We start from the raw sequence: 13,191 nt of genomic DNA on the forward strand, positions 1-13,191 counted from the left end.
TTGTGATTAAACTAAAAATAATTTTCAGTGACTGAAGGAAGAATTGAGATTGACCAAGGAGATGTTAAACATTTCCAGCTTAATGTCCAGTTCTCATGAGACAGCATTTTACTAACCAATTTGCCATAAACATTTGTCTTTGCTCACTGGAGCTTTTCACTTTTGAAACAGGGAGCTAATTTAATATGACATCTTTGCAATTACTTAAAGGAAGCATGACATCTGGAGAAAAAGAAACAAATGATTTAAGTGAAGCAACATTAAAAGAGGTTTACTAAAAAATGGTCCTAAGTTAAAATAGTAAGTTTAGAACATTTAAATGGGGATTTTATGCATTATATTTAATTATGAAAAGAGTATTTTCAAACTAAGTACATTAATAAAATAGTTTGCATTTGCATGAAAACGTATTTTTCTAGTTTTCTTAAGGAACGTCACTCATATGATTTAAGCCACCTTCAGTACTGTTCATAACCTGCTCTCTAGTCTTTTTTGTCATGGGTAGTAACTATCTGGGGCAAGTGGTGCAGACAGTAAAGGAATTTACCAAGACCATTGTAGGTAAAGAAGAGCAGATTTATTAGAGAAAGTATGAAAATATGTGGCAAGATTGCAACAGGTGGGACAGCAGAGAAGAGGCTGCCTGCAAAGAGGCAAGGGCTGGAGGGAAGTTTAATAAGGTCCTGCTGGAGGGGGGCTACATGCAAGGCTGTTGTGCCCTCAGAATGAGGTCCTTGTGCCCTCAGGTTATTTGTGATTAGCCATCTCTCAAAACAATTGTTCATTGTTCTTCCCCACTTGGGGACCTCCGCCACCTGGGTCCCCTTCCTTGTTATTGCTTATTTATCAGGACTCCACATTCTTGCTGCTTTTTCTTTCTTCCCATCCATCTTTCCCACCTGCCCAGTCATCTGTCATCATCTGTGTATGGAGGGTTAACTTCAGTGAAGTAACACAGACTTGTCAGTGGGCCTGGAATAAACCCCACCATTATATAATACATAGACTTTTGTGTATGATTGAATTTTCATGATATTCAGAAACTATTATAACATTATTTTTATGAGTTCAGAAGATAAGTTTATAACTTAGATTAAAAAATCCAATGAGTCTAGTCATTGTCTTGTACTTTTAATATTGAGTATTAGCTGTTACTGAATGATTATGTATAAATGAGAAGGAGTAGATCAGCATTCAAAAGTTATTCTCTATAATCCAGTGATTATAATCCTCACAACTCACTACTCACTCCTCAGGGACATCTGACAATATATAGAGACCTTTGGTGTTTTCACAAATGAGGGGCAGTGTGAGTGGCATTTAAGTGAGAGACTAAGTGTGGTGATAAAAGTCCTGCAATGCACAGGATAATCCCCCACAACAGACTTATCTGGTCTAAAATGTCAATAGTGCTGAGACTGAGAAACTGGGTATAGTACAAGGCTAATGTTTGGTCTATTGAAAGTAACTGAAATACAGCCGTGTACCACATAATGACGTTTTGGTAAACACTAGACCACATAAATAACAGTGGTCCCATAAGATTATAATGGAGCTGAAAAAATTCCTCTCCCCTAGTGATGAAGCCATCATGAAGTCATAACACAATGCATTGCTTTTTCTATGTTTAGATACACAAATACCATTGTTACAGTTGCCTTCAGTATTCACTACAGTAACATGCTGTACAGGTGTGTAGCCCAGAAACAATAGGCTCTATCGTGTAGCCTAGGTGTGTAGTAGGGTAGGGGTCCCCGACCTCCATGCCCCCATTCTGTCAAGACCGGTAGTGGTCTGTGGCCTGTTAGGAACCAGGCCACAAAGCAGGAAACAGGAGGTCAGTGGGCCAGCGAGCAAGCATTACTGCCTGAGCTCTGCCTCCTGTCAGATCAGCAGAAGCATTAGATTCTCATAGGAGCGCAAACCCTATTGTGAACAGAGCATGCAAGGGATCTAGGTTGCTGCTCCTTATGAGAATCAGGCAGGTGGAACAGTTTCATCCCCAAACTATCCCTGTTCCTCCCCTTCCAGGTTTGTGGAAAAATTATCTTCCACGAAACCAGTCCCTGGTGCCCAAAATTTTGGGGACCACAGACAGGTTTGTGTAAGTATACCCCATGATCCCACAACAAAGAATTCTCCTAAAGATAAATTTCTCAGAATGTATCCTTGTGATTAAGCAACTCATAACTATATATACAAGCTAAGTTCATTGAAAGTATTAGCCACAGAGATATGTTAGCTTCCATGAATAGTCTAAAGTTAATCAAAGTTGAAATTACGTAGACAATTAAGATGTAGAATAATCTTTCAGAGATTACAGAGTCTTCTTATTACATAAAAATTTACTGTGTTGACTTTTGCTTAAATAAGTGAGTCCAATTCTCCATAAAATATAGTTTAATAATGCAGAAGCTTTTGTAGTGGTTGTATAAACTGTGGTTGTTTTGGTTTGGATACACATGTGGTTAAGCTACATGTTTGTATGGTTTCGCTGGATTTCAGGTTTTACTTTACAAAGTAATATTGGTAAATGGAGGGATAGGTATAAGGTGATTAGCCTGCTAATCAGATGTAATGTTGGAACTTTTTTCTCCCCTTTTAAAGTTTTGTATACATTGGACTCTTATACTTTAAATCAAACTACTTATAATCCAAATGATTTACAGAAAAACTCTGCAAGGTGAGGTCAGTATGTGCTTCAGGGCCAGGGCAAAAGACTTTACTCTGCCATTTATTTCCACTGTTTTGTTTGGCCTTGTCCAAAGAACCAGATGGATAAGCAAGACACATATGGTGTCTGAACTGGCTGGAGCTCCCAGCAGGACTGAGCTGTAGATGCTGTGGCCTGCTGCTCTGCTTTTATGTTTGAGTTCAAAATTCTCCTACTCTTTTGTGCAGGGGCAGAGGCCTGGCCCATTGAAGCTCAGCAGGAAACAACCACTCTGAAATCCAGAATGCTCATCTAGAAGGAAAAGACCTTCAGCAACAAAAGCCCTCTCGTCTATAATCTGCTTCTCTTTTCCTTTGTGCCAATGATTTCCTCTGTCAGGATCAAAGAGCTCTGTAGGGACACAACTCCTGACTCAACCCTTCGAGCAGTTTCTGTTTTGAATCCAGGTTTGGGTGTCTGGGTTGAATTTCCTTCTGGCTAGCCTTGTGACCACTCCTGGAGACAGATAGAGAAACTGCTACAAGGATTTGTAAAGACCAGAAAACAAAGGCCATCTTTCATGTTGACAATAGTAGCTCTGAGCCAGAAGGGAGGTTGGGCCTAGGACCATTGCCTTGTGATTAGTGTTGAAAAAAATCCTGGTCCTATCTAGGGCTGAGCCACCTCAGTGAGATGGTGTGGGTCAGGTCACTAATATAATTTGTTCCCTTTTGCTTGTATTGTTTTTAAGGGTCATGATAACTTTCACATCTTACACAGTGGTCCTGCATTTAGGAGGCTGTAGTGGTTTTATAAGCTTATAATTGGCTGTAAGCCAGACTTCGGAATCAGAAAGATTAGTGTTGATTCATGGTATCTACCATATGTTAGCAGAGGAAGCTTGAAAGTTATATAATCCCACTGAGCCTCAATTTTCTCATCTGACAAATGGATATAATAGTACCTATATAACTAGGTCAAATGAGATGTTATATTTTGTTGTGGTAAGACTATACACTACAGAGTCAGACTGCTTGGGATTGAATGCTGGCTGACCTTGGACATATGCTTCAGTCTTCTGTGCTCTGTGGACATAATAATAGGATAAAGTAAGATGGCTCCTATTAGGATTAAGAGACTACATATGTAGAACACTTAGAACAATGTCAGGCGTCTTGTAGTGCTTAAGAAACGCTAGCTAATTATTATTGTGTAGGTGAAAATACTTTTCTCAGTAGCAGAGAAACTCTTTTGTGAGTATGTATTTATTACATACATGCATAACATTTATAGGTGTATTACATAGAAACTCTTTTTAATGCCCTAAACAATTGCATTATCTGGATAATTTCTCAGTCTTCTACTATAACGGAAAGTTATTTCAGATATATATGGCCACTTGGAAAGCCAGATCAGAGTGTCTGGTATTGTTCTTTTTTTCACTGTTATTAAAAACATTTACTTTGCATTTTACACAGAGCAACCTGAAGTCTGCATCATGACCTGACAGTTATCAGGGGCTTACACTGTGTTCATCACAACAGTGTAGTTCTGGAGATGGTAGATCCACAGAAACACAGGCAGGAATTTGGAGGGAAGAAAGGGGCACAAAAGGAATGTATCTTAATCCTTTCTTAAAGAAAAGGCAGTAGAGCATTCTGAGTTTCTGAAAACCTGTGCAAATGGGGCTTCTAAGACAAACACTGTACTGTGAGCACTTGAGGCAGGACAGGAAAACGATGTTGATAAATAAGGGAGCATTTTCTTGAGGCAGAGGATGAAGAGGAAGGCTTACTATTTTTAATCCTCTCAACTCCAGGAACCAATAATCAGAGGAGACCATGTCCAATCTTGAATCATTTTCTTGTTCCAAAAGAGGTGCTAATACTCCTGGGACCAGACCCTGAAGCTATCATGCTATCATTCCTGAGTCCCTGTTTATGCCCCACAGCACCTTAGAAGGGCAGGGGAAGGTCAGAGGGTAGTGGCTTGTGTTCTGTGGAAGTAAAATATTTAGTTCACATTAAGCACTGATAAAAACCCAATGACTGGGACCACAGATCAGACAGATCTGTTGAAAGAGATCTCTGGTGAGGACCAAGATGGAGAGGTCCCAAACATCCTCACCTTGAGGTGCAACAGGTGTAGAAATTCTGAATGGGGGTGAGTATTAAAGTAATGGGAAATAGAACACTCTGAGACCTTAATTTTAATGGGATGGTTTTGAAAAGAGAAATCAAATCAAACACTGGGTGCCAGTTACAACAAATGTCATTCCTTTATGCTCACCTGGTAGCATAAAAAATTGCCAAAGCATGTCCAGCTAACAAGTAGGTCTTGCTAGGAGGTGTTAGTGTGCAGAGGAGAGGGCTGAGGGACTTGGTACAGCTGATTATCCAACATCATTCCTATGGAAACAGAAAGGGACGAGTCCTGGCTTGCTGGCTTATTGTGCACTTGGCAGAGTAGAAGCAAAATCTCAGAAGTGACTGCACATTCTCTGCAACCAGCTTTGACCCAGGGGAAGAGGAGCCAGATTCTCACTCTGAGATGGTGCGGGGGCCAAACTTAACCCATTACACATGCATTAGTCATGGTCATTCTGCAGTTGATGGGCAACTCATATCAGGCAAGTGAAGGGAGTTGGTTAGGTTTTTCATCTTTTAAACTTTTAATTTACATTTTAACCTCAAATCTATTATCAGTGCCTCAGATACAATTTAATCTTAAGTCTTTAAAGACTCCTTAAAACCAAAGTAGACTTTTTTTTTTTTTTTAAGTGTCCTCACTTTCTGGTAGTCACTTTTCCCCCAGTCTCGTTTTATCCCAACTTAGAGTCCACAAACTTATCAGACCATCTATGTCTTGGACTTGGGCCTTTCTAGAGGGAATCCTGGTGCATGACTTCAGATGGGTTGTGCCAGTACACCCAGTGCCTGAGACACTCTGAACAGAACAGTGTAGTAATTCATTTCCATCATGCCATAGTACTGGAGCAGTACCCCAGGGTGTATCTACATTGGACCAAGGATTCTTGGCCTTGCCATTCTCTAAGAGGATATTGGGCACAATCTTGTGTAGTTGAGCAACCAAGTTAACATGCAGTCATTATGTGGTGTTTCAGAGCAAACTCTCACAGCAGGTACCTCGTGGATCAATCTTCTTTAGCACTACATGGCCATAGTCTGGAATAACTTCATCTTGGGTTGAGTGTGTTCCAGGTGTAGTCTCATAACTTCTCTTCTGCCACATCTTTGCCAACTTCCTTCTGTAGTTAAGTTAGCCAGACAAGCACCACCTGATTTGTTAGTACACATAGAGGGCCTGTCAATCCATTCATGGCTGTTGCAAAGGACAGATAAGGGCTCGAAGGGGCACTGCCCAACAAGTTGCTGATATAGGCACTTACATTGCTGCTCTTATGGTCACTGTGGATGGTGTGGTACAGATGCATGAGCTCAGTGAGCTGAGCATCAGTATAGCCTAACATGTTGGTGAAATTGTGGGGCCAGTGCAGCTTGGAGTCAATGCCCCCAACATTTTTGCCCTTTTAGTAGAGATATTGGTAGATCTTTGCTGCAACACAGGTAGCGTTGTGATCAGATCCACACAGTCTTCATAAATCAGCTCCCGGTACTTGATACCCTCTGCATATGCTCAGGCAGTATTACTTTCACTGTTGAGGGCTGTAAAAGCTGCACTGAGCTGAGACATGGGATGTATATTGGTGGGAAAGTTGTCCAGCATGATGACCACAAGGGAGGGTAGAGCTGTCCTTTTTGCCCACTTTTTTGAAAGCCAAGATGCCTTTGTCCTCTGTTGGGATCTGTTCAGCCACCAGCAGCTGAAATAAACCCTCCAGCAGTGGTTCTTTCTTACCTTTAGCCTTAGGTGGCGGTTTTTGTCACCCAGGGACACTAAAGCCTCAGAAATGGATGCTTTCATTAGGATCAAGAACTGATGTTTCATATACCAAACCCTTCTTGCCTCTCAGGTCACCACACATCATGCCCACAGTGTTTTGGCCCACTACCCTCTTGCCACGTTGCTGTCGGAAGATCTTAATTCTGGCCTGCTCCTTGGGAATGAGGTAAGCTGATATGTCTTCCAAATTCCTGGAAGAGGTACTGGCATGCCAGGCAGCAAGAACGAGACAAGATACGTCCTTCGTTCCCAAGAACTGGGTGACAGTAGTGAGTAAAGCCATGGTGGGCCAACTCTGGGTTCTGATGGGCAGAGAAGGAAGGAGAGAGCTGCGGCAGGAACAGGAGCCTATGTTGCTGCACCAGAGGCCATGCCAATGGGTAGAAAAGGTTCTTGTTCTTTAAAATGAGGCTCATGCCTGTAATCCCAGCACTTTGGGAGCCCAAGGGGGTTGGATCACCAGAGGTAAAGAGTTCGAGACCAGTCTGGCCAATACAGTGAAACCCTATCTCTACTAAACATACACAAAATTAGCCGGGCGTGGTGGCAGGCATCTGTAATCCCAGCTACTCAGGAGGCTGAGGCAGGAGAATCGCTTGAACCCAGGAGGCAGAGGTTGCAGTGAGCCTCTCGTGCCACTGTATTCCAGCCTAGGTGACAGAGTGAGACTCTGTCTCAATAAATAAATAAATAAATAAATAAATAAATAAATAAATGTGACTAAAGTTTGAGAAAAGCACAAATACACACAGGCACCTTATGATAGAAGTAGATGGAAATTAAGTTTGATGAATGCAGCAATTGAAGAAAGGCCATCACAACTCAGGACTATTAGAAACCCTTGGCTGTAGGTGTGCCTGGAAATTGAAGGTCTGTTTGCCACATGACTGCAAATCATCTGCTATACAATTGGCAACTTACACTGACATTTTTTTCTCTGTTGCCATTGTATTTGTCTATCCCAGGAGGAACCCCCATGTATCATCCCTCCCAACTCTTTTTCTCCCCTTGACCCAGCTGTTCATTTCTAATTCTTTTCTGGATTACTCTGGCAGAGACATTAAGCACATTTACATAATGCATATTTTAAAAAGCACCAAAAGGAAGATCTATTTACTTTTACAATAGACTCAATTCTACCATTTGGTTGTTCAGTCCACAGCAGGACATTTTCTGATTCATATTCTGACAGATTAAACAAAAGGAACGGATTGCTGGCTTGTATTTTTACATGTATCTTACGAAATCTATTTGTTTGAAAAAATGAAAAAACAGAAATGCAAAAATGATTATGAAAACCAATACACTTCATATCTGTATGCTACCAAAGTTTCATTTCAGATAAAAAAGCTACATATTGTTGAATTGATTAAAAATGATTTACTGAGAAAATATACATATGATGGCTTAATATTCCTTCCTGAGTTTAATTGGGTTTAGGTTATAAACAAATGCTAAAATGAACTGCAAATATTTTAAAGATTATTTGTATAAAAATATATTTAAGGAGTGTAAAACTCAAAAAGATTTCATTTGAAGTTTAGCTGAAAGATGTTGCTTTTTGTTTCAGTAAGCTAAAGTAAAAAGTGGCTGATATCACCGATATTTTATAGTTCATTTATCAAAATAAATTCATAAAAAGTTTTACCTTGTTCTCATAGAACTGAAATGCTTTAGTTTTTTGTAGGAGTATGTAAATTCTTTCAAATCTAATTGTAGCATCAACATAAAATTAAACTATGATGAAGATCTGCAGAACTTCAAGTCTTCTTTCAAAACAAAAAGCATATTTAAGATTGTTCTGAGTTTTTCAGTTCGTTTGGCCTGGGCAGCTTCCTGCATGTCTTGTCATAACTCCCATGTTAAATTTAGTCATATATTCAGAAAATGGAGAAAAGTACTCACCACTGGCAGGTGAAAACAGGAAATAAAAATATTGACTTGGGATATTCCCAGGGCCATTAATGAAAGGATTGCAGTTCCTAAGGCCACCATGAATAGGAAAGTGGGCATAATTACCTCATTGGGCACCCACTTTATTCCAATTCATGGTGCCTATAATTTCTGGTTATGTGAGTAACATGGCAAAATAGATTGTATTGTAGTGAATTTTTTTAAGTGCCTCTTAAAGATCTTCTATTTTTAGAATCACAAAGAATCTTCACTCTTCCATTTCCTCTCTTTTGGAAACACCTGGGATTTTTTGGAAATGCCTAGTCTTTCATTTTGATGCTTTAGTTCTAAACAAAATGAGCACACACCTAATCACCAATGGTACTGTTTATCTGGAAGACCAGGCTGTTTCGGATCTCATAGGACCCTGAACTAGAATTATAAAAATGGATATATATATATATATATATATATATATATATATATATATAGTTGTTGTTGTTGTTGTTGTTCAGGTTCTGATTAGAACACTAAGATAAATTATTTGGAAAAAATTTCTTCAAGAGAAAGGTATTCGTCTAGGAATCATCTATCAGAGAGTTACCATGTATGAAGCACTGTGTGCTAAAAGAGAGAAAAATAGTGTTTACATGTTATCTTGGAAAGTTAAATTGATGGAATTTACTGAGAGGTGACAACTTTTGCTTTTAGAAAAATATAAAGGCAATTCGCCATTTACGTAGCAGTTTTCAAGGCTTATGGCAGTCTGCATCAGGCACTTACACTGAATGCACTTTGATTATGGTATAAATCATTCAAACTGTTTCCATTTTGTTTGAAAGTATTGTTTACTGAATACATTGCCTACAGATGATATCAGAGAAATAACTTTTGTTATAAACCATAGCTGATGGATTAGATGGTAAGGCTTAGTTCCAGAGGAGGGGGTTCCAAGATGGAGTTTCAATTAACGCAAGAGGGTAAGACTTGGAAGTTCTTGTGAGCGAGGCATCTTAGGGGAACAATAAAATCCACCCCTACTTTGGCTCCACTCCTACCAGATAAAGAGACGTTTGGAACATGAGATCCTGGAGGACTTGTCTCTTTCCTAGGGCCTGAAAAAATGAGTATGAATACTGCCTGACTACATTGTAAGGCACCAATATATTTGGCTCTCAAAAGGGAGAATAGTTTATTTAGAAGCCAGTTGTCCCTGAAGTGTTCTCCCCATTGTGATAAGGGGATGCTAGAAAGTGGGTTGGGCTAGTGGCTGCAGAACAGGTGGACACAGTGTCTGCCTGTGTTACCTGTAGTGGAGGGATGGTCCTGCCGGAGGTCAACCACCAACTTAACACCAGTCACCTCCACCCACTTCTCATGACTAGACAACCTAGGGGAGGGAAAAGGCCGATTCAGAACTAACTGAGTTTATGCCTCACTTGACCGAAAAACTCTGAAGTGGCTGAGGAAGAAAAAAAAATATGTGGAATTGACTTAATTAAGTTTCTGCCATCCAGCAACTAAGCTTAATTATAAAGACAAATATTATTTTACATATCTGATTTTTCTCAGCTAAAAATATTGTGCTGACAAAGATTGCTGTAATTTCAGTAAATGTGCTCTATTTCCTATGCGGATGTATAAAATGATTTTGGAGCATTTATTTGATACTAGGATCAGCTTCATAGATAGGATTGTAAACTATTTTATAAAGTCCCTTTAATGGATTAATAAGGAAAAATTAATTACCATATGTTGATATGCTCAGAAATGTGTATGTAACCTATTAGTTGATTGGAAATTTTAAAATAATTATGTTTCAAGTAAGAAATCACCAATAGCAGAAGTTCAACATATCAATTACAAAAACCTTCAGGATTTTGCCTGTCAGTTTCTAGAAATGCTCACTTAAGGGAGCAAATTCTATTCTGTGAATGCATTGAGAGTGTTTGGAGCTGATTTTATGACATCCTAACTTTTTTCATAATTGTAAGACCATTGAGAGAACCATTGAATTACATTTTTGAATTAAATACTTTTTTTTTTTTTGCTTTTCTTTTTAAGGCAGTTGAACTTAATCTTTTATTTCTCTAAAAGTATGGCTCAAGTAATTTGTAAGGATTTCCCTTACGGATGTATTTTTTTACATACCTGGTAATCAACCATTTCTCCAAGGGTTTTGGAGACATCAACGTTCTGAGTATGGCTAAGATTTGGGTGGTTTTACCCAATCACAGAACTCCCTGTGTTCACTATAATGCATATCATAGATCTAGGTTTATGTCTAGACAAGTTCTTCACTCTGAGACCTCAGTGATTTAGAAGATTGTTTTGGATTTATGTAGCCTAAAGTAACTAATGATTGTGCTGCATAATTTTTATTAGGAATTTGTTACATGTCCAGTCATTATCTTTCTTACGTTTATCTCCTTTTATCTGAGTTGATTTTCAGATACGTTCTTTCTTGGTAGGTATTATATTACGCTCATTGCTGAAATTCCTAAAGATTACTTCCTATTTCTTTTCAATTATTATTAATAAATTTGCATGCAATGTTATAGGAAACCTAGGATGGGTGGTGTTTCTAACAGGCTGTAACCTAAGCCTGAAAAGACTTGTTATGGAAAGTTTTAAGAAAAGGTTATGTATTTTTGACGTATAATAAACTGCAAACATTTAAAGTGTACAATCTGTACAATTTGATATGCTTTGCAATAGATACATACCTGTGAACCCATCACTATAATGAAGATAATGAACATATTCATTATGTCCCAAAGTTTCCTGTGCCATGGAATACCTCCTTCCTGCCTTTCCCTGTCCCTCTTTTCATCCCCACGCAACAACTGATCTGTTTTCTGTGACTATAGATTACATTTTCTAGGGTTTAATATAAATGGGATTGTACTGTATGTACTGAAGTTTTCATCTTAATTCTTTCATTGAGCATAAATATTTTGAGATTTGTTGCATGTATTGATAGTTCATTTCTTTTCATTGCTTTTTCCCCATTGTATGGCTATATGACAATGTGTTTATCCACTCATCTGTTGGTGGTTATTGGAATTATTTCCATTTTGTGGCTTTTACTAATAAAGCTGCTATTAAGTCATCATATGGACATATGCTTTTATTTTCCTTTGTAAATACCTTAAAGTGGAATGGCTGGATCTTACAGTAGGTGTAGGTTACACTTCTTAAGAAATGGCCAAACTGTTTTCTAAAGTGGTTGTGGCATTTTACATTCTATAAGCAGTGCATGAGAGTTGTAATTACTCCATATTGTTGACAATCACTCACTTGGTATGGTAAGTCTTTTTAGTTTTAGCTATGTAGTGGTATCTCATTGTGCTTTTAATTTATACTTCCTTAATGTTTAATGCCATCGAAACACTTTTCCTGTGCTTCTTTGACATGCAGGTATCTTCTTTTATAAAGTATTTGTTGAACTATTTTGCCTATTTTAAAATTTTTATATATATAACTCAGAAATTCCAAGCCCATTCGTACATTTGGTTATTCATTAGAAATACTCACAGGACTCAGAAGCAGCAGTATTCCTGACTATATTTTTTTAGTGATCAGCAATGGGAAAAGATACATCAGGTAGTCTGGAGGAATCCCTGCACAGACTTCCAACATTTTCTCTCTCAAGAGGGATCACACAGAAATGCTCCTTCTCCACCAGTGAAATGCCCCAATTTATGCACAGTGTTTTGGCCCAGGAAACCTTGTTTGAGACTCAGAGTCCAGAGTTTTTATTTGGGGCTGGTTATATAACTACCCTTTGCTGGTACGGCCAGCCACACGTGGCAAATTTCCAGAAGGGAAGCAAGTATTCACCATCAACCACATTTTCTTATACAATCAGTGTAGGCAACCTGGTACAACAACAGTACAGTAACTCATGTAGACAAAACAGGCTTATTAACATAGAGACTATTCTGTAAGCCAAGTCCTCAGATGCCAGCCAAAGGCCAATTCTGCAAGCAGACCCATCTAAAGATGGTAACCCCCAAAATGCTACGTTCTCTCTCTCTCTCTCTCTCTACACACACACACACACACACACACAATTTTATTTTCACCAAAATAATCTTATTATTGTGGGATATCAAGAAGAAGTGAGAATATGGTAAACCAGAAAAAGTCGTTATGTTGGAAAAAGTAAATAGCATAAGATACAGGGAAGCACAACGTCTGGGAATGTGGTATTTGCCTTGGTGCCATAGCTGCTGGGATTTGAGTCAGATGTAATTTATAATAATATGGTAAGGAATCCAGTTTCACCCAAAGATAGAAATTGCTTGATCTGATTGGAAAGTGAGGCTGAGAATAGGATGAGATTTATAAAAACATAAAACTTTCTTCCAGATTGTTCTTCAGCATGACCTGAAGCCCAGGGGACATGTTGGAGGCGAGTTAAGGAATGAATTCAATGGAGGGGGGTTACCTCTCTGGTAGTACCTCAATCCCAGAAAAGAAATCTTTGGGATGAACATGCCATGCTCCCTCTGGGAGGCCAGATGGGTACCTTTGGGGACATGAATCTTTCTACATCAAGCAGTGTTGCCCTCTTGAGCTTATTTTGATTAGTGCTTATTAAACTGCTTGTCTTAAATTCTATGTCCCACCCTCTTTACCCATGAAAGCTTCTTGTCATATAATAAACAATGACCTCCCCAACAGTCTGGTGGTAAAAAGTACTTCCCATGAGGCTG

At 38.8% G+C, this 13,191-nt stretch overlaps 1 pseudogene; it reads right to left on the minus strand.

Annotated features, from left to right (window-relative positions):
- Window positions 1-5,823: 5,823 nt before the first annotated feature.
- LOC100443138 (citrate synthase, mitochondrial-like) lies at window positions 5,824-6,662 on the minus strand (annotated as a pseudogene).
- Between the last annotated feature and the right edge of the window lie 6,529 nt (window positions 6,663-13,191).

This window comes from Pongo abelii, chromosome 5 (genome assembly GCF_028885655.2).
Source record: "Pongo abelii isolate AG06213 chromosome 5, NHGRI_mPonAbe1-v2.0_pri, whole genome shotgun sequence".
NCBI classification, from domain to species: Eukaryota; Metazoa; Chordata; class Mammalia; order Primates; family Hominidae; genus Pongo; species Pongo abelii.